We start from the raw sequence: 26,217 nt of genomic DNA, 5'->3' as shown, positions 1-26,217 counted from the left end.
TCAAAAGGAGATCTGTTGGTTATCTGCATCAGAACCATCTTGGGGGGGAGGAGGGTTAAAATGCAGATTCCTGGGCCCATTCCAGACCACAAAATCAAAATCTCCAATCTTTAAATTCAAACATCTGTATTTTTAACAATTTCATGATTCTTATTCACATTAAAATTTGAGACTTACTGATTCGAAGTTATTCTTTCATTCAATTAGGATGTATCGAGCACTTAACTTGTAGGCTCTGTCATAAATATCGTTTATACACTAGTGAAAGTCACACACATAGGGTATGCCCTCACTGAACTTATACCTTGTAGAATAGCAATTGAATAAGTCAGTAAGTAAATATACTATTACAAGCTTTAAGAGAAAACAGTGATATCACAGAGAGTAAATAGAGGAAGGCAAGAAACCAACTTGGTAGTAAATTAAGAAAATATTACCTGAGGAAACTTCTTCTCCCTTCAAAAAATATCAGTTTTCCGCAATATGTAAGAATTCTGGTTCCTCACCTAAGACCTCAGGGAAACATAAAGCCAATTTGAAGGAGATTTGGAATAATTTGGTTTTGTCTATGTTGTTGTTAGGTGCCGTCAAGTCGGTTCTGACTCATAGAGACCTTATGTACCACAGACTGAAATGCTGCTTGGTCCTACTCTATCTTCACAATTGTTATGCTGCTTGAGCCCATTGTTGCAGCCACTGTGTCAGTCTGTCTTGTTGAGGGTCTTCCTCTTTTCTGCTGATCCTGTACTTTACCAAGCATGATGTCCTTCTCCAGAGACTGATCCCTCCTGACAACCTGTCCAAAGTATGTAAGACGCAGTCTCGCCATCCTTGCTTCTGAGGAGCATTCTGGTAGTACTTCTTCCGAGACAGATCTATATGTTCTTCTGGCAGTCCATGGCATATTCAGTATTCTTCACCAGTACCTCAATTCAAAGGTGTCGATTCTTCTTCGATCATCCTTATTCATTGTCCAGCTTTCACATGCATATGGTGCAATTGAAAATACCATGGCTTGGGTCAGGCGCACCTTAGTCTTCAAGGTGACATCTTTGCTTTTCATGTTCATCTATAAGTATATGCAAATGTTCTGTTCTGTTTGATCCTCATAGCAGACCTACGAGTGCCTCAAAGCAAATAATATCTCCCACTTACAGATGAGGAAAACTGTGATATCAAGTGACTTAACCATGATCATAAAATAAATTGGTGGTGAACCTCGATATGGGTCTTCTTGTTCCAGTCATTGTAGTGCTCTCTCCACTGACAGATGAAGGGGAGGAGTCAACCAGGACCCAAAGCAGGTGTTTTATGCCATTCCAGAAATGTAGTCCCTACACAGGAAGGGTAAACTTACCTTAACAGAGTGTAATGTCTTCTGCCTAATAAATCATCACTAACAAACAAAATCCCTTTCTCTTACCCAGTACTTAATCACATTCCGTTACAGAAACTTTCCTGAATTCAGTTCAGCTCTTAATTTTGTATTGAGAAGAGGCTATTGTTCTAGGTCCTGCAACAACGATTAATGTGTGGTTCTCTCTCTCACAGAACTTACAAACTAGTGGGTGAGATAAAGATACAGTAGCCCTCCTTACCCACGGTTTTGCTTTCTGTCGTTTCAGTTACCCTCGATCAACTGTGTTCTGAAAATACTAAATGGGAAAATTCCAGAATTAGACAATTTATAAGTTTTAAATTTCATGCCATTCTGGGTAGCATGTTGAAATCTTGCACCATTCCAGTCCATTCCATCTGTGACATCAATCATCCCTTTGTCTAGCCTATCCACGCTGTATAAGCTATGCTACACACCTGTTAGTCACCTAGTAGCATCTCTGTTATGAGACCAACTATTGTGGTATCAGAGTGCTTGCATTCAAGTAACCCTTATTTTACTTAATAATGGTCCCAAAGTGCAAGCACAGTGATGCTGGCAATTCGGATATGCCAAAGGAAAGCTATAAAGTGCTTCCTTTAAGTGAAAAGGTGAACTCTCTTGACTTAATAAGGTATTTTGAGAAAGACCACTTTCACATAACTTTTATTACAGTATATTGTTATAATTGTTCTATTTTATTATTAGTTATTATTGTTAATCTCTTACTGTGCCTAGTTTATAAATTAAACTTCATCATAGGGTATGCATGTATAGGAAAAAAAAGTATATACAGGGTTTGGTACTATCCGCACTTTTAGACATGCACTGGGAGTCTTGGAACATATTCCCTGCAGATAAGGGAGGACTGCTCTATAACCAAACCAAACCAAACCCACTACTGTCCAGTCAATTCTGACTCATAGCAACCCTAGGGGATGGAGTAGAGGTTTCCAAGGCCGTAAATCTTCACAGAAGCAGATTGCCACATCTTTCTCCCATGGTGTAGCTGGTGGGTTTGAACCACCTATCTTTTGGCTAGCAGCCCAGTGCTTTAACCACTGTACCACAAGGGCTCCCTAAATATACAGCAGTTATCTATAACATACCCTGAATTTAAATAAGCACTAAGTTAAAAGGTTGGCATGATAGATTTATTCAATAAACATCTATGAATAACTACTATGTGAGACCCATCTTCTAATGGGCAACTGAGGCAAAGCATTTATAAGCAGGTGGTATTTGAACTCTGCTTTTAATCAGAAAAAATGGAGATGGGCAGGTATAGAATTAGGAGAAGGAGACTCCAGGCTGATGGCAGAACTCAGACAAAATTAAAGGCTGGTAAAATCATAGGTTGGAAAAATGTAAATATGGAGTTGGCTAGGTTTTATGAAATGGTATCATAAAAGAAGAGAGTGAAAAGAAATTTGAGATTAGGTCAGAAAAGATATTTGGTAAGAGTTTAGGATTTTATTCAAAAGCAAGAGAAAGCCATTGTAAGTTTGAAGATGCAAACGACATTTGAAAAAGAAGCATTTTTGAATTGTAAAAAGATAACATTAAAAAAATCCAATATTCCAAATTTCTTACTGGTTTTGCAGCTCTTTTGTACGTGTATATAAAGGAATATGCCAAAAGTTGTAGCACATTTAAGGAAATGGATATATGTAATTCCATTTGGAAATCACACTTTGTCAAGAACCAGCTCAGCGAATACTGCATCATCCTACGTACCTTTCTAAAGGAGGTAAGCAGCTGGATTGGAGGTCCCATCTCATCATATGCATGACATTTATCTTATCTATTTTTTTTTTTAATGGCAAATTATGTGCCTGGTTCCCCTCCCTTAGATGGTGATCTTACTGAGTGTAAGTACCTTGCCTTATTCACCTGTAATTTCTCAACATTTAGCATGGCATCTGACTTATATAATCTAATCAATATACCTGGATGTTAATAATAAGGAAACAAATAAATAAATAAATGATGGATTGTAATTCTACTATAACCAAGTCTGAAACATTGATATTTTATTTTATATGTAGGTGTTTGTTCATATTTTCCTGGATATGCAGCTTACAAATAGGATAAACCTTGACCAGATTACAACAGCTTACCTCCTCTTCACTTAAACATAGTGAACGTGAGCATGGAAAGGTTAACTGAGAAAGTGGTCCATATGCTTTTCCACTTTGTGGATAGATAGATAGATAGACAGACAGACAGATGATAGATGGGCAGACAGATGGATGGACGGACAGACAGACAGATAGATTGCTGTTGTCATTGTTAGGTGGCGTTGAGTTAGTTCTGACTCATAGCGACCCTGTGCACAACAGAATGAAATACTGCCCGGTCCTGCATCATTGTTAAAATCATTGTTACGCTTGAGCTCATTGTTGCAGCCACTGTGTCAATTCACCTCGTTAAGGGTCTTCCCCTTTTCTGCTGACCCTGTACTCTGCCAAGCATGATGTCCTTCTCCAAGGACTGATCCCTCCTGACAACATGTCCAAAGTGGTAAGACGCAGTCTCGCCATCCTTGCTTCTAAGGAGCATTCTGGTTATACTTCTTCTAAGACAGACGTGTTTGTTCTTTTGGCAGTGCATGGTATATTCAATATTCTTCACCAACATCACAACTCAAAGGCGTCAATTCTTCTTTGGTCTTCCTTATTCATTGCCAGCTTTTACATGCATATGATGCGATTGAAAATACCATGGCTTGGGTCAGGCACACCTTAGTCTTCAAGGTGACATCTTTGCTCTTCAACACTTTAAAGAGGTCCTTTGCAGCAGATTTACCCAATGCAATGCATCTTTTGATTTCATGACTGCTGTTTCCATGGCTGTTGATGGTGGAAAAACCGTTGATGGTGGAGCCAAGTAAAATGAAATTTTTGACAGCTTCAATCTTTTCTCCGTTTATCATGATGTTGCTCATTGGTCCAGTTGTGAGGATGTTTATTTTCTTTACACTAGGTGCAATCCATACTGAAGGCTGTGGTCTTTGATCTTCATTAGTAAGTGCTTCAAGTCCTTGTCACTTTCAGCAAACGAGGTTGTGTCATCTGCATAATGCAGGTTGTTAATGAGCCTTCCTCCAGTCCTGATGCCCTGTTCTTCATATAGTCCAGCTTCTCAGATTATTTGTTCAGCATACAGATTGAATAGGTATGGTGAAAGAATACAACCCTGACCCACACCTTTCCTGACTTTAAACCAATCAGTATCCTCTTGTTCTGTCCAAACAATTGCCTCTTGATCTATGTAAAGATTCCTTAAGAGCACAATTAAGTGTTCTGGAATTCCCGTTCTTCCCAATGTTATCCATCATTTATGATCCACATAGTCAAATGCCTTTGCATAGTCAATAAAACACAGGTAAACATCCTTCTGGTATTCTCTGCTTTCAGCCAGGATCTATCTGACATCAGCAATGATATCCCTGGTTCCACGTCCTCTTCTGAAACCAGCCTGAATTTCTGGCAGTTCCCTGTCGATATACTGCTGCAGCCTTTTTTGAATGATTTTCAGCAGAATTTTGCTTGCGTGTGATATTAATGATGTTGTTCTATAATTTCCACATTCGGTTGGATCACCTTTCTTGGGAATAGACATAAATATGGATGTGTTCCCGTCAGTTAGCCAGGAAGCTGTCTTCCATATTTCTTGGCATAGATGAGTGAGCATCTCCAGTGCTGCATCTGTTTGTTGAGCCTGTTTTTGCCAATGCCTTCAGAGCAGCTTGGACTTCTTCCTTCAGTACCATCAATTCCTGATCATATGCCACCTCTTGAAATGGTTGAACATTGACTAATTCTTTTTGGTATAATGACTCTGTATATTCCTTCCACCTTCTTTTGATGCTTTCTGGGTCATTTAATTAGTCAGACAGACAGACAGATAGATAGATAGATTTATATATGGCCTTGAAAACCTTATGGGACAGTTCTACTTTGTCACATGGGGTCGTTACAAGTCAAAATTGATTCGATAGCACCTGACAACAATAGTATGCATATATATATATGTACATATATATCAAAATATAATTTTCATCTTTAAATTTGGTTGATTAATGTATATTAACAACCATTTTTAACAAGGTTAAAACAAAAATTTATATTTATTTTGTGTCATCTTTCCAAGACTGAAATCAAAGCATATAAAAGTATAGCATTTTATATCTCATTTAAAACAATTTGACATGAATTTAAACAACAATATAAAGTCATCTTGTCACAGGAATCAAGATTCGTCTTACTGACACCTTTTTTAATACTGCAGCTGCAATTTCTTTAATTATCAGAATATCTGAACTTTGCTTTCTTGAGTGACGTTATTATTTTTCTTTTTCGTGTTTTGATTAAATCTCCCTAGAAATATAGCACCACATTCTACTTATAAATAACCTCCAGAATTAGAAAACCATCACTAGTTCAGGAAAAGAATATCAATGGCTTACAAAATTTCACTCAACTAAAAAATATTGGAATGGGAAATTCTCTGTGTTCAAAGAATGTCTATCAAAACTGTTGGCAACTCCGAAAAGGAAGAAACACAAATATTTGAAGCTATCAAATAGTTTTATTAGAAGGTTAAACCGTTTTAAATTACCACTATTATCATGGTGTGGAATTCTCTCCAGCTGCTCTTTCTTGCCAACATAGCAGGTGAGCATTCATTTTAAGGCACTGGTTTTAGCCATCCAATTGCCAGACTTTGAGTTGATAATATAGTAATAAAGGGTTGAATAGATATATGAGACTGCAGATACAGGATTTTTGTGGTCTCTCCTAGATCTAGATCATTCAGAGGCACAAATAAGGTTTTAGATTAGCTTCCAATCACCAAGGTTGACTAAATAAAAATCTAATACTTCGAGTCAATAAGGTTTTACAGTATATTTAACACTTTACTTATTAGAATACTTAAGATTATTTAGGTGTGGCTAGCAATGAGTATCACTTTATATTTGAAACAACACACTTTTTTATGGTGTGGTAGATTGATTACGAAAAGGGCCAAAAATTATCCTCCTTCCTCTATCCACGGGCCTGGACAATTTAAAAATATTTCCTCCTATCTCACATCATCATAGAGGTCAAAATGGTATATTCTATTGGAATGAGGATCTTGAGAGTCTACATTTGAAATGTCTACAATTTCAAGGGTAATATAGCTATAAAAGCTTCAACTAAAGCTTTACCCAACAAAATATTAACATATAGTTTTTTAGGTTTTTCTGAGTAGACACAGTAGCAGATCCTGGAAACAGACTTTTGTGAAACCTTGTTTATTAGACTAGAAAATCTCCTACTTAAAAGCTACAAGTAATGTTTTGTTGTTTTTCTGTTTATGGAGGCAACCTGAATAAAGTAATCTGAATGCAGATAATTCATACTAAGAAATGTGATGGCCTGTCTAATAATTTCATTTGGGTATATGTTTTGGGGTATAAGGTATTGACTCTGAAGAATTTATTGCCTATTTGAGAAAAAAATAATGCTTTTATCAGTAAGGATTTTAACAAATACACATATTTGTTGGATTGACACAGTAGCTGCAACAATAGGCTCAAATATAGCAATGATTGTTAGGGTGGTGTAGGACTGGGCAATGCTTCATTCTGTTGTACACAGGGTTGCTATGAGTCAGAACCCACTTGACACCACCTAACAACAACAATGTATATTTGTAAATTTATTTGTTCATAAGGATATACAAAGTGTACGTCTCTAAGTTGTAGCATGCAGGAGATTCAGATCTGAGAGAGGGAAGACTACAGGTAGCTAGATGACCTCTGTAAAAAAAGAAGCTCAATAGAATTACATTGAAGTGAAGTGAATTTGACAGTTAAAAATAGATTGGATTTTTATCCTGAGTGTAATGTTATCTAAAGCTGACTAACTCCTAATAGACTGATGTAGAGAGATTTTGCTCCTTGGCCACAGGGCAAGACCACAACATATGATGGAGTTCCTGTTAAATCAATGTAAATATTATGATTAATATTCCCTGGAAGATGTCAATGCAGGGATGGAAGTTAGGGTTTAGGAGATGGATCTCTTAGATAAAAGTAACTTTAAAGCTTCCTTTTTTGTTCTGGAAACTTGTGGTTAGATGGAGCCTTAAGTCAGGGTAGCACAGACATGGTAAAGTGAATTCCCACTGGAGCGAAGAAGATAGGTTGGTTCTAGAAAATGAGAGTAGGTCAATAGGAAAAAAAAAATAAAACATTGGGTGTAGATTTCACAAGTACCTCAATGATGAGCCTAGATTTGGGCTTGAGTAGTGTGAACTAACCTCCCTGTTGTAATTTTTCCCAGGATCCACATATTAAAAACAGTGTGTTTAGAATTGAACACAGTTTTATGTTCTGCTTTCACTGTTGAGAATTAAGAGTCTGGGCCTATTATTGGGATGAACAATCATAGAGCAGAATATCACAGCAGAGAGAGCAACACCTCATGGGTAAGGTTGAGGCATGGTCCAGAGTCAGATGGATGGCTTAGATAATAAGAAACAGCCAAGACAACTTTGTGGAACAGGCAAGAATTCTAAAACACTGATAGAATGTTTGTATTTATAAACCTTATATAATGTTTACCATAAAGAGCTGGGAGGAAGACTTAAGATATGCCTGGAATTTCCTGTGAGAAATGACCTAGAAGTATAGAGAAAGAATAACTTTAATACCATATTGAAGTATAGGATGTACCGAAGTGTTGCTCAAATGTAAACGAATTTAATTTACAGAATTACATCAAACTTTAAGTTACTTTGAAAACTATGTTCAGTTTAGTTAATACTAAAAGTAAAAATAAACAAACAAAACAAAATATCACTAGTATTGACCAATTATCATGAACAGTATTGTAAAAATGATGTGGGGGCAGTGTCTGGCTTCCTCCAACTTCACAAGGGGGAGGGAGAACCAAGATCAACAGCCCAAGGCTGATTCCTAGGAAGTGGGGGTCAGACATACCTCCTCTCTCCCCCATCTTTACCAGTTCTGACACCATCCATTCCTTCCACAGCATTCTCTACTGGGTTCTGTAATCCATTGTAATGGCCACACAGAACTCACAGACCATACTCACATCATGGGGTTTATTAGGGAAGTAACAGGTTACAATTCAGGCTCAGGAACACTCGAGGATACAGTTCTTCCATCAGGACAGCCTATTCCCAGCCATGCTCACAGGCATGCCTTTTCCTGGCCCTAGGCCTAAACCAAAAGGCACTCAGATTTCTCTCTCCACGGGCTGGGAAGCCCACTATGTCATCTCCTGCTGCCAGGTTTCTTCTGCTGGGTTTCTCCTGCCACCACTTCTCACCATCTTTGGGGTTACAGCTTGCTTTCTCTCTGTCTCCTTGTCCCATGAACCTCCCAAAGCAGGGATCCTGAGTTTAAAGGACGCACCAGCTCCTGGCTGTTCTTCCCTGGTGGTGGTGGGATTCTCTCCCTCCCCATCTCTGGCAAGGTTCATTTCAAACCCAGCAGGATGCCAAAACTGACCAATCCTTTTGGTGGGCCACAATTACCCTATCACACAGTCCTGCCCAATCACCTTGGTGGGGAGTTACAAGACTATGACTAGAAAAGGTCACACAAAAGTAACCAATCACATCGCAAGTATGTTCCAAAATTCAAATACGGAAAAACATTTCTCGTCCACATTACTCTTTTACTATCAGTCCTTGAAACCTATTTGATCCGCTCAATACCCATATTCACCTAAAATCCTAAAGCCTAAGCCAGAGCCCCTTTATATCTTGAACTTTCAACCCCCTGTTTAGTCTAACCCTAAGCTCTGAACCACTTTGAACCTTAGAGCTCTCTTTGTTCAGATCCTGAGATGTAGTATTAAATTTCTAAGAGACCTTTAAGAACAAAGAGTATTATTTTATCTAAAAAAGAGAATGTCCCTAAAGAAGTCATAAAGCCACAGCATGCAGTGACAATGACAAGGGCATTTTATCAGAACTGGTTTTTCCTTAGGGCTTGACTCATGTAAAAGGGGCTATTGTGTGTGGCCAAAAACATGTCTACTGACAGAAGCCGTGTTTCCCATCACTCGAGTAACATTGATAACTCAGTCCTGAAAATGCACCTTCCTTTAAAACCTCAGATTATATACCAAACACACTATTTTAACTACGGTGTGAACTCAGTGCTAATTGTTCATGTCTGCCTTTAGGGGCTGTGCTCTTTAAGGAACAGTTTGCTATGTTCGATATGTTAATTAAATACCTTTTATAATTTCTTTCTCTTGATGGTGTCCTTTGTACAGTGAAGAGCCAATTATTTAAATAGCTCTTTATTTGAGGATAGTCTCTTTATGAAAAATACCATAATGAATATTTCAGGCCCACACAGCTCTTGGGCACTTTTCTAGAGGTCACTATTCCCTCTGCACTAAAACTCTGCACTAAAGTAAATAGCAATAGGGTAACACTCAAGCGTACCACTTCACATTACAATAATTCTTCACAATTATGTTCACTTATTATCAAGAAAAAAATTATTGTAAGAGTAAGCAGTTTAAAAATGCAGCAATATGAGAGGTAGAGTACAGTTTGGATTACAACCTGAGACTATTTGGTTCTAACTGTTGTCCTGAGTCTAACAAGAAGTTTCAAGTTGACAAAGCCATGCAGTCTCTCTGGATCTCGGTATCTGCATCTAAAAAATTAGCAGGTTACACCAAGTGGGAGATCATAATAACTCTGCATCTAAATTTATGGTTTACATCATCAGCTCCTCAATCTCTAAGTAATAAAACACTCTGAGCTCTGAAAGGGACAGAAATGGATTAGTAGAATGTCCATTAATTGGGTAGATACTACTGATGGATATTTAGACCGAAGAAAGTGTAGGAGGTCTGGTGATGCAACTCTTATTGCTCAGCTGCAGCATGGACAGCCACCAAACTGCCTCCAGTGTACAGTTCCTTGCAGGTCCAAGAACTTGGGTCTATCTCAGTTGTAGAGAGCTACCTGGCTCAAAGTCACACATCCAGGGGTAGCCCACATCTAGTGACTAGATGAGGTGAGGGCCCAACATGGGACTCTCCAATGAGCAATACCGGCTCCAGGGTTTCCCCCTGGATGGGCTAAAGCTTTGTTAGAGGTACCTCAAATCTTGACTTCTTCCTTTTCTCAATCCTGTTTGTTTCTTTCAGAAGTATTGGCCCCTAATAAACACTTGCACTGCAAACATCTTAGAATCTGTTTCCAGAGAACCCAATTTGGGACTAGCCACTTCACCAGTCCATCCACAAATGGTGGGTTGTACTCCTAGGACAACAACCTGTGTCTTCAGGAACTTAGCTCAATTCCAGAGTTTTTTCCAAGGGTAAGGATTCAATACGATTAGAGTTCAAAGGACCTACCCTTGCTATAAATGCTCAGACCATAATCCAGTATTGGACCACCTGCCTTCATGTAGATCAAATTCCAGGATTCGCCTATGCCAAAGGGATATAAAGGAGTCTAGTTCGATGAGATTTTCCAAAGCCCTTCTAAATAAATTGGAAGCAACGGATTCTAGCTCCTCAGCAAGTTACTAGAGTGAATGGACATCTCCTCATGCCCTGGATCCCAGAACTACTCCACAAGCCTAAAAGTGAAGACAGAGATCCAAATATTTTGATGAACGTTTAATGTGATCCTTGCTTTTGAGGTACAAAGTTGACCTACTAATGTGAACAACTTGGATTACATAAAAATTCTGAAATATTCTGCTTTACATAACCAGAACATTGAGCACCTGCTCTTAAGTAGGTTCATGTGTCTGTGCCTAATGTAGACATTGTATGTAGGTACATTCTCAACATGTAAAGCAATGAGAATGTCAGTAACTTGTGGAAAGTAACCCGTATCAGTCCTTACGAAAATGACTACAAAACCTGGGTCCCCTTTTATTTTTCTCAGGATCATACTATAAACAGGATATAAAATAGAGATCAGAAAAACATTTTACCACAAATGAGAGCTCTTGTGATAAGCAGTTGCAAATTATCCATGTCATAATATGTAAATAACTAAACAGAAAACTCTAAAAGTCAACTCCAAATCTTATGTCAGTATTGAAGTGGTAAAATAAAAATAGATTAAAGGCTAAAAACAAAAACAACTACAAAAAATCTTCATCAGAAAGTCCCTGTTCTTGATATAAAAATGAAGGATGGAATGAGACATGCAACTCTAGGCCCAAATCATCCTTACTATCTGTCTTAGTTATCTAGTGCTGCTATAACAAATACAACAAGTGGATGGCTTTAACAAACAGAAATTTATTCTCTCATAGTCTAGTAGGCTACAAGTCTAAATTCAGGGTGTCAGCTCCAGGGAAAGGCCCTCTCTGTAAGCTCTGGAGGAAGGTGCTTGTCATCAATCTTCCCCTGGCTGAGAAGCTTCTCTGCACAGGAACCCCGGGTCCAAAGGACATGCTCTGCTCCCAGTGCTACTTTCTTGGTGGTATGAGATCTCCATGCCTCTCTGCTCCCTTCTCTCTTTTATATACAAAAGAGTTTGGCTAAAGACACAATCTAATCTTGTAGATGTCATTAACATAACTGCCACTAATTCATCTCATTAACATCATAGTGATAAGATTTACAACGCATAGGAAAATCACATCAGATGACAAAATGGTGGACAATCATGTAATACTGGGAATCACAGCCTAGCCAGGTTGTTACACATATTTTTGGGGGACACAATTCAATCCATGACACTATCTTATGGACCATGATTCTTGGCCAATGATCCAGGACTTTTACTCACATCTCCCAAACAATTGCTTTCCCTGGCTTGTTTTAATTAGATTTTTATCAACTGAAGCAGAAATTATCTGAAATAATTATCTTATAACTCCTTTTAAACTTTTGATCTACATTTTCAGATGTGGCCACCTCCCATGGCATTTTTTTCTCTTCTTTTTAGCAGTCTTCATCATTTTTATAAGGAGCCCTGGTGGTGCAGTACTTAAGTGCTCAGCTGCTAACTAAAAAGTCAGTGGTTTGAACCCACCAGCTGCTCTGTAGGAGAAAAGACCTGGCTATCTGCTATCTTAAAGATTACAGCCAAGAAAACCCTATGGGGCAGAAAAAGCTATAAGTTAGAGTTGACACTATGGCACTTAACAACAATAACACCACCATTTTTATGATTCCTCACAATTTTAACACAAGAAAAAAATAATATTTTGCTAAAATGTATTAGTTCCAAATAATTGAATACCATTTTTCAAGTGTCATTCATGAACCCCTAAATAAACACACACACACATTTGAGACTTATAAATCTCTGGTGTATATCAGAAATATAATGTAACCACGGCTTTGATCATTACTAGAATTTCACCTCACACACCACCAGTTATGACAAACCAAAAAGAACCGCAGGCAGTTAAATAAGCAGTGGACAAGTCAATGCATCCACGTCAAGTACTTACTGAACACCTACCATGTGTAAGGTGATAGAAAGAGCAGTGGAGAGTCAGAAGACTTAGTAACTAGTTCTATAATTTTGACTCTGCCACAAACTCTTTAAAACACTGTGAACAACATTAAGCTTTACTGAGTTCAATTTTCTTAACGAAAAAAGGAGTTGCCTGGCCCAGATAACCAGCTCTAACATCTTGCAAGCCTATGGCTCTCCTGTGAAGAAACGCACAGCATGACTCCTGCCAAGATGGCTGACATTCTAGCTTGAAAGGTAGACACAGGTCATACGAAATGGAAAACAAAAATGTAGTACATAAAATGATAAATTGGGTGAGACAGAATGAGAAAAATGGGGACGTCAAATGTCAGGAAAGGTTGTATAAAATACAAAAGTGAAATTCCAACAGGGGTGATAAACAGAAGAGGGATTTTTAGTGAGAACACACAGCATGAGAACAGGACACTAAAAACCGCTGCGCAGAAGGTATGGTTTTGAGTACCTTAAGGGATACATTTAAGAAACAGTACTAATAGACTAATAATGCAACTTCTTGGTGGTTTTCAGATGTTGCAGAGCATCTGGGGAATGTGAGGCATGCCTTTGAAACTACTTTCAAAATTCTGGTTTGAGATGATTTGACTAGAAATATGGAGGAAAAACCCTGGTGGTGTAGTGGTTAAGTGCTACAGCTGCTGACTAAAGGGTCGGCAGTTCGAATCCACCAGGCGCTCCTTGGAAAGTCTATGGCACAGTTCTACTCTGTCCTATAGGGTCACTATGAGTTGGAATCAGCTGGACGGCACTGGAATGGAGCAAAAGTAGGAGGAAAAATGTAGATATTTTGGATGATGTCTTAGTTTCCTAGTGCTGCTGTAATAGAAATACCACAAGTGGAGGGCTTTAAAGAACAGAAATTGATTTTGTCATAATTCTGGAAGCTAAAAGTCCAAATCAAGGAGGATCTTGCCCGTGTCAACTGCTTACTCGTAGATACCAAAACCAAAAACCAAACCCGTTGCCTTCAATTCTGACTCTGCGTCTTATCTGCTCCTTTTATAACTCTAATTAGATTTAGAACCCACCCTACTCTGGTATAATCTACTTACCATAACAAAGAAAACTCTATTTCCAAACAGGATTACATCTGTGAGTATAGCAGTTAGGATTTCAATACATATTTTAGGGGACATAATTTAATCTGTAACAGATGATCCCACTCATCTTGCTTGAACAGACCTTTGAGTGAAATGCAAAGAAAAAGGTACCTACTATAATCTCACAACCCTCATCTTCATTGTTGAAAACTCAAGCTTTACAAGGCCAAGCTAAACATACACGAGTCGGCACACATCCTTTTTCTTGTTTTCTCTCAGATGTCCGAGAACAGCTTGCAAATCTCACAAAGCAACAAGGACAAGCATTCCCGGGCTGGTCTTAGTTGACAATGTGCACTGCTTTTTCAAGTCTCACCTGAACAGCTTGCTGGCAAAAAGCCTGACTTCCATAGCTGCAACATCAGAGTTTTACTGGGCCGCTTCCTTAAAGCCTCTGCGCCAGACTGTTGTTAATGGGGCTTACTTTGGCACAAAAGAGATCATACTGAAGAGACAGAGCAAGGCAGCCTGTGGGCTTGAAGGTACATTAGGTTGAAATATCTGAAAATTCTTGGCTCCTACCACTGAATGGTTTCTGAAGCCAGGCAAAGGTTAAGCATCAGCTTCTTGTTGCAGAGTAATATATCTGTCCCAGGGCACAAAACAGGTTATCACCTGCAAAATCTGTTCCAGTCCCCTAAAAAGAAGCCTGCTAGTTAGAAAGCACTCTTGCCAGAAATGCACTCTACCATATGGACTAAAACACACTTATGAGACAATTTTTGCCCAAAAGCTAACTAAGTCAGGCTTCTCATCCCTCAGTATAGCTTTTGCAATTACTGCCCAAGATTCAAAAGCGAATGAACGGCTGAGTCATTTGCATGACTGCTTGTCTATTTTTGTATTCTTGCCCATTTGTTTCCTCTTAACCCCTACCTAGTTCCCTGGTCACTCATTCCATGTACTCTTAAACTAAACTACTCAATAGAATCCGGAAAGACCCATTTGTATTCTTAAATCATTGTCACTAATTAACACTGACTTTTCTTTTTCTTTTTTTTTTTTTTTTGGAGGTTCAACCATCCATTTAGAGCTATCCACCTAGAAAACTGGGAGAATGATCCAGATTCTTGTTAGTTGTTGTTAGTTGCCTTTAAATGGATTCTAACTCATGGCTATCCCATGTGTGCAGAGCAGAAATGCTCCTTAGGGTTTTCAAGGCCATGACCTTTCAGAAGCAGATCACCAGGCCTGTCTCCCAAGGCAACTCTGGGTGGGTTTGAACCTCCAAACTTTGGGCTCAAATGCTTGAACATTTATGCCATCCAGGAACTCCAGCTAGATTCCAGGATGGTGAATCAGGGCAAGTCACATCTAGAGGATCTACACAAACTTAGCAAAAGAGCAAAAATAATCCTACACTACTGGTGAAGGGTAACAATGTATATGTCAGAAAGAGCACTGAATTGGAAATGACAGCTCAGTCTGAGTCCCAGCTCTGTCATTTAACTATGGTTTTTGAAAAATTACATTGCAGTCTGGTTACCATTTCATCTGTAAAATGATTAATAATTCCTGTACCACCACCTGCCTCCCAGGATTGTCGTTGTTGTTATCTGTCGTTAGGTGCTTTCCAGTCAATTCTGACTCATAGCAACCCTAGGTACAACAGAAAGAAACACTGCCTGGTCCTGCACCATGCTCACAAGGCTTGCTATGTGTGATCTATTGTTGAAGCCACTGTGTCAATCCAGCTCATAGATGGCCTTCCTCTTTTTCTTTGAACTTCTACTTTACCAAGCATGAGGTCCTTTTCCAGGGACTGGTCTATCCTGACAACATGTCCAAGTATCTGAGATAAAGTCTCACCATCCTCACTTCCAAGGAACACTCTGGCTGTACTTCCTCCAAGACAGACTTGTTTGTTTGTTCTTCCAGCAGTCCATGGTGTATTTAATACTCTTCACCAACACCGTAATTCAAAGGCATCAGTTCTACTTCAGTCTTCCTTTTCATTGTCCAGTTTTCAAAAGCATACGAGGCAGTTGAAAATATTATGGTTTGGGTCAGGTCGACCTTAGACCTTAAAATGACATCTTTGTCATTTAACACTTTAAAGAAGTCTCTGGAAGATTTGCCCAATGCAATGTGTAGTTTGTTTCTTGACTGCTGCTTCCATGGGCATTGATTGTGGATCTAATAAAATGAAATCATTGACAATTTCAATCTTTTCTCCATTTATCACGATGTTGTTTTTTGATCCATTTGTGAGGATTGTTGCTTTCTTTATGTTGAGGTTTAATCTATTCTGAAGGATGTAGTCTTAATCTTCATCAGTAAGTGTTTCAAGATGTTTTTGCTTTCGGCAAGTAAAGTTGTGTCATCTGCATATCACAGGTTGTTAATGTGTCTTCCTCCGATCCTGATGCCACATTCTTCTTCATATAGTCCAGTTTCTTGGATTATTTGCTTAGTGTGGAGATTAAATAAGTATGATAAAAAAAAAATTTTTTTTTTTTTGACAAACATAATGCACACCTTTGTTAACTTTAAAGCATGCAATATTCCCTTGTTCTGTTCAAGCAACTGCCTATTGGTCTATGTACATGTTCCTCATGAGCAAAATTAAGTGTTCTGGAATTCCCATTCTTCACAATGCTATCCATAATTTGTTATGATCCACACAATCAAATGCCTTTGCATAGTCAATAAAACACAGGTAAACATATTCCTGGTATTCTCTGCTTTCATCCAAGATCCATCTGACATCAGCAATGATGTCCATACCCTCTTCTGAATTCCATTTGAATTTCTGGCAGTTCCCTGTCAATGTACTGCTGCAACCACTTTTAAATGATCTTCAGCAAAATTTTATTTGGGTGTGATATTAATGATATTGTTTGATAATTTCTGCATTCTGTTAGATCACCTTTCTTTGGAATGGGCAGAAATATGAATCTCTTCCAGTCAGGTAGCCATCTTCCAAATTTCTTGTCATTGATGAGTGAGCACCTCCAACACTGCATCCATTTGCTGAAACATCTCAATTGATATTCTGTCAATTCCTGCAGCCTTGTTTTTCACCAATCCCTTCAGTGAAGCTTGGATTTCTTCCTTCAATGCCATCAGTTATTGACCATATTCTATCTCCTGAAATGGTTAAACATTGACCAATTTTTTTTGGCACAGTGACTGTATATTCCTTCCATCTTCTTTTGATGTTTCTTGCATCTTTCCAAAATTTTGCTCATGGAGTTCTTCAATATTGCAACTCAAGTCTTGATTTTTTTCTTCAGTTCCTTCAGCTTGAGAAATGCCAAGCATATTCTTCCATTTTGGTTTTCTAACAAATGGTTTTTGCACATTTCATTATAATACTTTTTTTAGTTTTCCCGGGCCACCTTTTGAAATCCGTTCAGCTCTTTTACTTCGTCATTTCTTCCACTCACTGTAGCTATTTGATGTTCCAGAGCAGTTCTCAGTCTCTTCTGACATCCATTTTGGTCTTTCTTTCTTGTCTTTTTAATGACCTCTTGCTTTCTTCATGTATGATGTCCTTGATGTCTTTCTCCAACTTGTCTGGTCTTCAGCCATTAGCGTTCAATGAGTCAAATCTATTCTTGAGATGGTATCCTAATTTGGGTGGGATATACTTAAGGTCATATTTTAGAGTGATAATGAATCAAAATGAAATTATAAATACTAAACTCTTTGCAAACTGCAAAAAAGATATGTAGGTAGGTAAGTAGAAAGGTAGATGGTAGATAGTCAAATGATATTACATTTAAGGTTTTTCTATGCCTGATTTTATTACTCTTGCAAAACTTCTGAAGCAGTATGGAACCAGCATTCAAAAATTCATATGACGTACTGCACTGGGCAGATCTACTGCAAAAGAACTCTTTAAAGTGTTGAAAAGCAAAGATATCATTTTGGGGACTAAGGTGTGCCTGATCCAAGCTATGGTATTTTCAGTCACCTCATACGCATTCTAAAGCTGGACAATGAATAATGAAACCCAAAAAGAATTGATGCATTTAAATTATTGTGTTGGTGAAGACTATTGAATATGCCATGGACTGCCAGAGGAATGAACAAATATGTCTTGGAAGAAGTACAGCCAGAATGCTCCTTAGAAGCGAGGATGGCAAGACTTCGTCTCACATACTTAGGACATGTTATCAGGAGAGGCCAGCCTCTGGAGACGGACATCATGCTTGGTAAAATAGAGGGTCAACAAAAAAGAGGAAGACCCTCAAAGAGATGGATTGACACAGTGGCTTCAACAGTGGATCAAATACAGCAACGACCGTGAGAATAGCACAGGACCAAGCAGTGTTTCGTTCTGTTGTGCGTATGTTGGAACTGACTTGACGGCACCTACTAACAGCAATCTACTAATCACATGAAATTCACAAGTTTGAGCTAAAGTCTTATGTTTTAATTCATGAAAGTGTGTTAAAATCTACCATGTGCCTTATCCCAAGAGCCATGGTTCCCACAAAGAAGAATAAGAGCAAGCTCTAGTTTCATAGAGCAAAGAGCATTGAATTCAAATTTTTTTAATTTAACTTTTCAAGTAGTTTGTGCTTTAAACCCATGTCTATGCACGGAGTGCCTAACAAAATGTCTCTCACACTCTTGTTGTTGTTTGTTAGTTACAGCCTATTCTAACTCATGGTGAACCCATGTGTGCAGAATAGAGCTAGTCCTTAGGATTTTCAAAGCTGTGAACTTTCAGAAAGAGATCGCCAGGCCTATCTTCAGAGTTGCCTCTGAATGGGTTCAAATACCCTTCCCTTTGGCTAGTGCTAGGGATTCCTGTCTTCCACATTAAAAAAAAAAAAAAAAAAGTTGCCTTCCAGTTGATTCTGACTCACGGTGACCTTATAGGACAGAGTAGAACTACCCCACAGGGTTTCCAAGGAGTGGATGCTGCGTTCAAACTGCTGATCCTGTGACAGCTGTAGCTCTTAACCATTCTTTAACCATAGCTCTTAAGAACTGTGCCACCAGGGCTTTTGCATGTAGTGAAACTTAATTGGTCATTTTTACTAGAACACATGATTTTGACTCTCATTCATCACATAGCGAGCTAGGCAAATGATGACTACAAGTTGTGATTATCTAAGCAGTAAACAAAGTAAGGGTTCTTGTCTTGGAGACTCTCTGCAGGATTACTCCCTGCTGGACTTTAGGTAACAGGAGAAAACTTGCACACGCCTACTGACTGTCACACTTTCTTCCAGTGCATGTGGTTACAGAGCCCATGGATAATGTAGCAAGAAAGTGCTGGCATTGAACGAAATATATCTAGAGCTAGAAGATCAGAGAAACTGGAAGTACTTTTTGAGATTACATAAGAAATTTCAGGATTATGTGGCTGAGACATAAGAAATTCGGGAAGCCCCTATTAATAGCTCCCTGGAACTTAGAACCTCCTCCAGGCCAGGCTCAATACTATTGTCCCATCCGAGCACATCTCCTTTAAGGAAATGGGAGTGCCTTGCAAGCCATGCCTGCTGTACCCCTGTCAGCCTGAAGCCCTCTAATGTCCCTGCTGAAAATGCATCACTTGAGTTTATTACAGTAAAACATGCCTTTTAATACATTTATGTGGCAGAGAACTCATTTCTGCCAAGACTTTAACCTAGTCCTCTAAAAGACTAATTTGGCAAAGGAGATATAAACTGACAACAATACTCCTTGGATAATGAAAAGTAAACAGTAAGAGGCAAGAACCTTCATACAGCCCAGCATTTTTATTCATTCATTTATTGATCAAATAATTTTGAATTCAGGCAATCTGCTGGAGACACAGCATAAATAGATGCAAGATAAACATGGTATCTGCAAAAATAGAGCCATCGCTGTAGCTCATTATTACAAAAACTCATTTTTGGTACACATTGGATTAAAGTTCCTAAAATATCTACATATGATCTAACCCTAATAGCATGGTATATCATAAAGGACCAAGCCAGGAGAAGTGGAAGTATAATAACATTCATTGGTAGGTAATACTTTTATCCAGGCTCTGTCTCTTAAGAGTCTTTGGAAGCCATTTAATTATCATCAGATAAATTTCCTGTCATATCAACTTCCTCATGTTTAAAATGTTGACAGTTCCGAGAAATAAAATATGTAAAATTTTTGTTGCATAGGAGTTTCTCAATTAAAAACAGCTACTACTTTTTTTTTTATTGTTATTGTGTTAATATTTTAGATGCTTGCAGCCATTAACTTACCTACCCACTACACACACACACATACACAAATACACTAGAATGTAAGATTCATGAGGGCAAAGACATTATCTCTTTTGTCTGTTGCTGGAGGCCTTAGTTCCTAGAAAGGTGCCTGCTGCATAGTGCGTCCTGGAAAATATTGTTTGGTGAATCTATTAATAAAAAATAGGAAATATTGATGTCATTTTCAAATTGAGAAAGTCAAAATATCTAAGCAAGGTCATATGATTAGATGCCAGAGTAGAGTCCCTTTGTACTTACTATCGTGCCCTGAGACTGAAGGATGGCTCATATGTGCTGAGAAAATTCCCTCCAGTTCTCCAGTCAGGAGATAACATGCTGTGATGTGTTCTTATTGACTCAACATTTTATGCTTCACTTTTCTTCCATTAGCTAAGTCTACAATCCCATGTCTTCTTGCTTTTAAGTTGGTTTAGGTCTTCTGTGCAAACAAGAATGTATTATTGTAGAAGTACAAGTAGTCCATCACTTTCTAAGGCATTCATTCTATCAACTTACAGGATTTCCAAGCACATTAAGCAGCAGACAGGGCAGTTTTCATTCTCAAATACTTAAAAGAAAGAGAACTAAAGAAGAACAGTATCATTTAATGCTGTCTTTTTATGTTGATTCATACAGAATTCACTGAATTTTAACAATATATTATATCATGGAAACCCTGGTAGCATAGTGGTTAAGAGCTACGGCTGCTAATCAAAAGGTTGGCACTTTGAATCCACCAGGTGTTCTGTGGAAACCCTATGGAGCGGTTCTACTCTGTCCTATACGGTCGCTATGAGTCAAAATCGACTTGGCAGCAATGGGTTTGGTTTTTTCGGGTTCATATTATATCATATGCTCTTGAAGTTTGAAAAGCGCTGCCTTCATTACAATGTTTTGTCCATTCCATTGGATATTTACTAATATATACCATTTTGCTCATTAAAACAAAACATTAGTTTTAAACTATTTAAATCTTTTTTAATAGTATATACACCTCATTTGTTCAGCAAGGTTGGACTTTATTCAAGTAATAGAATAGCCCTTGGTCGCCCCATAGAGAAGACAAAAGAAGTTAAAAGAGCAATCTCCTCCTACTCAGAGTGAGCACTAAAGCGCAAGACACATGAAACACAGAAAATGTTAAGAGACAGCCCATGGTTAAAAGCCATAATGAGAGAACATGCTAATAAGCATTATAAGCAATCAGAGCGTGGAGAGTTCAGAGGGTTGAAATAATGGGGGAAAGCTTAACAATGGAGGAGGGACTTTAACAGGAGTCTTGAAATATCTGGTAGACTCTCCAAGTTCATTTTCTAATCATTACCCACAGTAATGAGCATGATGGATTCAGAGAACAGCAAGGAACCCTGCCTGGCATATTGTTCAAATTTAACCCTACAGGCACGCCCACCCAGTTTCCAACCCATCAGGCTGACAGCACAGGCAGTGACTCTGATACCTGAGATACAGAGATTCATGTGTGCTTCTCCAAGTGTTGACACCCTGCCAAAGGGTTAGGGCCATTTTCTGGGAGTATTCTACTATGTTGCCCTTAATTGCAAATTTTTCATCACCTCAATTTGTCCACTTTTTAAGCACTTAAAATAAGAAAGAATTTTCTTTCAACAGTTTCTACATGTACTATTTAGTTATACTGTTTACATTCTTTGAGTTGTGCAACCATTCTCACCTTCCTTTTCTGAGTTGTTCCTTCCTCATTAATATAAATTCACTTCCTCCTCAGGTTCCTATCTAATCTTTTGAGTTGCTGTTATCAATTCAATCCCATAAAGATAGTTCTTAAAAGAGCATAATACTCAAGGCAGACATTTTTTACTTGTTAAGCTAAACTATTGTTTGGTTTTAAAAAATACTTCAGCGGATATTTTTGGTTTAAAGTTTAAAGATTATCTCAGGGCAATAGTTTCAAGGATTTATCCATCTTCCATGGCTCCAAGAAGTCTGGAGTCCATGATAATTTGAAATTCTGCTCTGCATTTCCCCCTCTTTAACCAAGATTCTTCTACGGAATCTTTGATCAAAACGTTCAGTAGTGGTAGCTAGGCACCATCCAGTTCTTCTGGTATCATGGCAAAGGAAGCAGTTGTTCAGGCAATTAGCCACACATTCCGTATTCTCCTGTTCTTGACTCTCCTTCTTTCTCTGTTGCTCCAGGTGAATAAGGGACCAATTGTTGTGTCTTGGATTGCTGCTTGCAAGCTTTCAAGACCCTATGCACTACAAAACTAACTAGGAGGTAAAACAGAAGCACTAAACACACTAAACACTAAACACCATGACCCTAAACCTCCAAACCAAGGAAACAAATCCCATGATGTGATTGATTGTATGTAAGCACCCTCAGCAGCTACTCTTTTTTTGGTCATTGTAAATATATCTAATACACAACTTTTGCCAGTTCAACTTTTTACAGGTGTACAACTTATTGACTGTAATTACATTAATCAGCTGTGCCACCCTAGCCTTAATCAATGTGATTTTTCCATCACCCTAAGCCCCCCTTTTCCCCCTCCCTCCTTTGGTCTACATACATTTGCCTTTTCTTGTCTTTTTATATAAAGTGAGATTATGCAAAATCAGTCCTTTTGTGATTGGCTTATTTGGCTCAGCATAATGTTTTCAAGCTCCAATAAGAATTTAATTACTGTGTTTATCCCACCAAACCAAACCCACTGCTGTCTAATCAATACCAACACAAAGCGACACCATAGGGTTCCCAAGGCTGTAAATCTCTATGGAAGCAAACTGCTGCATCTTTTTTTTTAATTTTGAATGATTCTTTAGTCATTTTTGTTTGCAATTGAAACTCTGGGGATTCAAAATTAACATCTTTACCCACGAACTTCTTATACACACCAGAAAAGAACCTTGTGTTCTACATTGTTCTGCAGTGCTTTGTCCAAATGAACTTTTATAAGCTCGCTGCCGTCCAATTTTACAAGGATTCTCTTGCCCACAATTTCACTTGGGAAGAACAAATCTTCAAGAATTGCACTGTGCATAGTTGTCAGAGTATGTTTCCTGGGACACTTTTGCTTATTTTTTGTATGGCTTTATCAAGTTGGTTCACATACAATTCATCTCTGAGCAATAAAGACCACGTGCTTTCCACTCAACTTTTTCTCCAGTTTACGTACTGGCCTGGCTTGGATTTCCTGGAAAGATTTTAGTTGAGGAATGGGAACAAAGATTTTAACAGCTTTCTGACCACCACCAACTTCAATTTCCTTGGATACAGTTGTATTCAGCTCCTTCAACTGAGCCTTTAGGTCCGAGTTCATCTCCAGTTCAAATAGAGCTTGAAAAATGCCAGACTCGAATTCATCTGGCTTTTCACACTGGGCTTCACAGTCTTTGCACTTAAACTGAACATGACCTTTTCCTTGCTGAGGGATGGCACAGGAAAGGCCGCCATATCTTTCTCCCAAGATGCCTCTGGTGGTTTCAAAACACTGACCTTTCAGTTAACAGTTGAGTGCCTTAACTACTGCTCCACCAAGTTTCCTTACTATGTTTATAGCAAATGTTAAATGGAGGAATACACATCAGAGTTAATATTCCTGCAAATGCCTAATACTTCTTAGTGACTACACACTTGTCTAGAAGCTCCATTGGTCAGGTACTGTAGCCTAACTAAGGAGTAGGCTTTTATCATCAACCATTAGGAAGCATTATTATTATTTTATTTGCAGGATTTATTGAAGCAGATGTCAGATATTCATTGATATAATGAACTACATAAAAAAAAAAAGATCATAACATTACTTGGTTGCAAGAGTGGTTACCATAAACTATTCTCTTATTATTATCTGCCACCAATTGATATTTGGCCAATTAAACCATAATCAAATCCAACTCTTCAGAGGTCAGTACTGTTCTCATGTTTGCTGCTGGAACTGTAACTGTGTTCTGCTTTGTTTTATTATCTTTTTTTTTTTAATGTCAACTAGCAGAACTCAGTAACTAAACTGTGGGCTAGTTGATGTGGTACTTGGTAAGTAAAAGATATCAGCAGAAAAAATTAAACCACTATTGACTATATCAAAGATCATGGAGATGGTCCAGGACTGGGAGACATTTTGTTCTGTTATACATAAGGCCACCGTGAATCAGAGCCAACTAGATGGCAGCAACAAGAAACAAAATAATAGGATTTTATACATTGCAAAAAAATGTCTGTGCACAGGGAAAATAATGCAAAGAGAAATTCTGAAACAGGTTCTTAAAAGTGAACAAAGCAGTTGTGATAGCAAAAATACAGCTAGCTGTTTATTTGATTTTTCACTAAGAACTGATAGCTCTTGAATTGTCTCTGGATATAGATAATCTAACATTTCACTTACAGTCAGCAGAGAGAGAACAAAAGGGGGAAAAGGAAGACTTCCAACCATAAAGCAGGAGCCATGGCCCCAAGTGCTAATCTGTTGCTCCCTAATCCTAGTATATACCTGCATCAGATTTCCCCCAAATCGACAGTTCATTCTCAAAAATCCTTAAATTTCCTTAGGAATTCTGTTTTTTTGTTTTCCCCCACATTATTGTCATCTTTTCTTTCTCCCATTTTTTATGCTATTCTCCAGTTGTCCTCTCTTTTACTTTCTCTGTTTCTAGGATGCACAAGCAAAATGCTATCCCAAGGTCTCACCCATAATGTTCAAATCATTCAAGCCCTCACACTTTTTTTTTTTTCTCTCTCATTTCCAGGATTTATTTTGTTGTCGTTGTTGAGAATAGGCGCAACAAAACATATACCAATTCAACAGCTTCTGCATGTACCATTTAGTGACAGTGTTTGCATTCTTCGAGTTGTACAACCATTCTCACCCTCCTTTTCTGAGTTGTTCCTCCCCTGTTAACATAAATGCACTGTCCCTTAAGGTTCCTATCTAATCTTTTGAGTTGCTGTTGTCAATTTGATCCATAAAAATAGTCCTTAAAAGAGCACAATGCTCAAGGCAGACATTTTTTACTAGTTAAACTAAACTATTAACTTGGTTTTAAAAAGACTTCTGTGGATGTTTTTGGTATAAGGTTTAAAGATTATCTCATGGCAATAGTTTCAGTGCTCTCACACTTTTTGATCCATCTTTTGTAATTTGGTGCGGTAGTTAAGCATTTGGCTGCTATCCAAAAGATCAGCAGTTCAAATCCGCCAGCCACTCCTTGGAAACCTTATGGGGCAGTTCTACTCTGTCCTATAGGGTTGTTATAAGTCAGAATCAACTAGACAGCAGCGTTTTGTTTGTTTGAGTAGGCAAGCCTCTCTTTGGACATACAAGAGTCAAATTTCTGCCTTCTTACCGTGTTGTGAAGTTCCCTCTACTCTCAAATTTCTTTTCTTCTTATGTCTTGGCTATCCTTCCTTTGGCCAAAAGTTGCACCCAAGAAAGTGTCAGTTATCAGTCATTTATACCTCAATTTGAGTTTAATTCAGAAGTCAGAAATCAAAATAATAAGCAACGGAAAAGATCTTTTTAGGGAGACCTTTCCAGAAGCCACATATTTGATGCACTATTCCTGGTGGAAGATATTGTGAAAATCACTCAACCTTCTTTCTTCTTTTTCCTTTCCTCTGAGTCAGATTTGCGACAGTTTCCTTCCTTACTGAATTTTCAGTTACATATGTCTATTCACAGTTGACACTTGTCTGTCAGGCAAGTGTTGAATTCCTGGGAGGCACATCCAGGGGTTGGGAAGAAATCTATTCCAAAAGGATCAGACTCTTATTAATGTCAATCAGCTGTAACATCCGAACATCACCCTTCACTGAGACTATACAGATTCCCTATAGGAAGTGTACTTAAAATGTCTTGCTCTGTCAAGCTTTTTAGTCACTTCTAAGAAATGAAAAGAGAGAGAAAGGAAGAAAGAAGAAAAGAAGGAAGAAGAAATAAAAAAAAAAGAGAGAGAGAGAGAATACCCAGATTCTTATAAGCATATTTTTCTAGCACCTAATTATTTGGATCCTATGTGGCAACCAGTTCACTGGATATGTGACAACTGCAGATAA

The 26,217-nt window shown here is 38.2% G+C and overlaps 1 pseudogene; it reads right to left on the bottom strand.

Moving 5' to 3' along the window:
* On the bottom strand, positions 1-23,580 carry LOC126061354 (40S ribosomal protein S7-like; annotated as a pseudogene).
* Positions 23,581-26,217: the final 2,637 nt, after the last annotated feature.

The sequence above is a fragment of the Elephas maximus genome, chromosome 18 (assembly GCF_024166365.1).
Source record: "Elephas maximus indicus isolate mEleMax1 chromosome 18, mEleMax1 primary haplotype, whole genome shotgun sequence".
NCBI classification, from domain to species: domain Eukaryota; kingdom Metazoa; phylum Chordata; class Mammalia; order Proboscidea; family Elephantidae; genus Elephas; species Elephas maximus.
This window is presented reverse-complemented; position numbering and strand designations above follow the sequence as displayed.